This window comes from Athene cunicularia, assembly GCF_003259725.1.
Source record: "Athene cunicularia isolate RWA chromosome 5 unlocalized genomic scaffold, athCun1 chr5_part3, whole genome shotgun sequence".
Lineage (NCBI taxonomy): Eukaryota > Metazoa > Chordata > Aves > Strigiformes > Strigidae > Athene > Athene cunicularia.
The window spans coordinates 849,881-851,605 of record NW_020799103.1 but is presented as its reverse complement, the minus strand read 5'-3'; the positions used below and the strand labels follow the sequence as shown (position 1 = coordinate 851,605).

The window sequence follows — 1,725 nt, the reverse complement described above, 5'->3', positions numbered from 1 at the left end:
GGGGGGGGGAGAAGGTTCAGGAAGTAGGGTTTTTTTTAAATAGCTTGCCATTTAACAAAAAAAGTTGTTCTAGAATATGACAAAGAAATATATTTTATCCCTTCATAATCCTTCACATGTATACTCTTCTGTATACAAAAACCTGGTTACCTGGTTTCTTGTGTATAATTTTAAAATCTAAAATATTTCTAAAGAAATACATGCAACATAAAGGCCTCTATAGTGTGGGAAGAATTTGAAGTGTAATTGGTTTTAAGGAGTACGGACTCAGGCAAATGCAGACTGCTTTTGCAAAACCTCATTTTACTTACACATAAAATTCTGAGAACTGTCTGACATGACAAATGTCAAGTACAAGTGTTGAATTACTCCCCCTTGTCATCACTGTGTGTATCATTTGACACAAAGATAAGCCTAATGACTCAGATGAGACTAAAAAAATGAAGAAAAAAAAGAAGGCTTCAGCAAGAACAGCTTGCAAAACAAAACACAGAGGGCTGTGCTGCCTCTGTAAGCATCTAAACAGAACACAAAACACTGCCAGGGTAAGCAGGCAAACATAAAAGAGAAAAATCTCCAGAGCAAATGCAAAACAAGTCTATAGCTGCATTTTTCTGAAAATTCTCTAGGACCAACCCTTTACGAATAGGTCAGTCAAGAAATCTGCATTTGGATTCTAGATCAATCCATGTGCATTTTACATGAGCTCAAACACAGCATTCAGGCTTTTTCCAATGAGATTCCAGACCCTTTTACAATATCATAGCTTACTGAAGCAACAAGCCATACACCTTTTAGGATAATAATGTGATAGGGTTAGTTTGCCAGCCAACTGGCTACCTAAGACAAGTCTTCAGTGATGTACAGGGCTTGGCAGCTCATTCAATACCCATCACAGTTCAAATCCATCACAGCCAGCCATGAGAACTACTCTGTTCACCTATGCTGGATTTTTTAAAGGAAGAGAGAAAGGGTTCTATTTTGAAAATATTAACATCTTTACTATCTGTGCATTACAATTGGTAGGATAGCCTGTACCGTCCTAGTAACACCATACAAAAGGCATCTCAAGGAGACAAAAGTACAAAGTGAAATGAGAACAAACATAGATTTCTGCTCTTCTGTCTGGCAGGAATATCTAACAGAGACAAAACTGGAGTTCATAGGTTGCAGTTCAGTTGTCAGTTAAACTGGCTAATTGATGCAATTAGCTTATAGAGAGAGGGTCCTATACAAAAGGTCAGTGGTAGCTATGAAAAGAAGCTTTGCCTCAGTGTAGACGATTGTGAAAACTATATATACAATTATACAAATTGCTTGAGATACTGTTGGTAGAGAAGGTTAATTCAGCTCAAACCCTCTTCTGAGAATAAGGTGAGCCTAAATAGTACAATAATATAAATTTAAGACAATTACAGTATCTATATTTCAGGACCTATTGTTTTATTCTCAGCCTAGAATTGCAAAAGCTTCCCATTATTTCAAACAAGTGAACAAATGAACATCGGTGGATCTTAGCAACAGAAACTTTTAATTCTAACCTATGTCGTATTTGATGTCTCAGCAAAGTGTAACACTTCAAACACTTCTGTATGAATACAGTGAACTTGCTGCACTGTAACAACAACTGAACTCATCAACATACTCACATTTCTGACCCAAGACCCAGCATTCCACTCCTGATGAAAAGCAACGGGTACTTGATTGCCCCAGAGCTCTGGACTA

At 37.3% G+C, this 1,725-nt stretch overlaps 1 long non-coding RNA gene across 3 annotated transcripts in view; it reads right to left on the bottom strand.

The window, feature by feature from the left end:
- The window catches only part of LOC113481372, a 157,359-nt gene that overhangs the window by 63,024 nt on the left and 92,610 nt on the right, over positions 1 to 1,725 (bottom strand). The window lies entirely within an intron of this gene.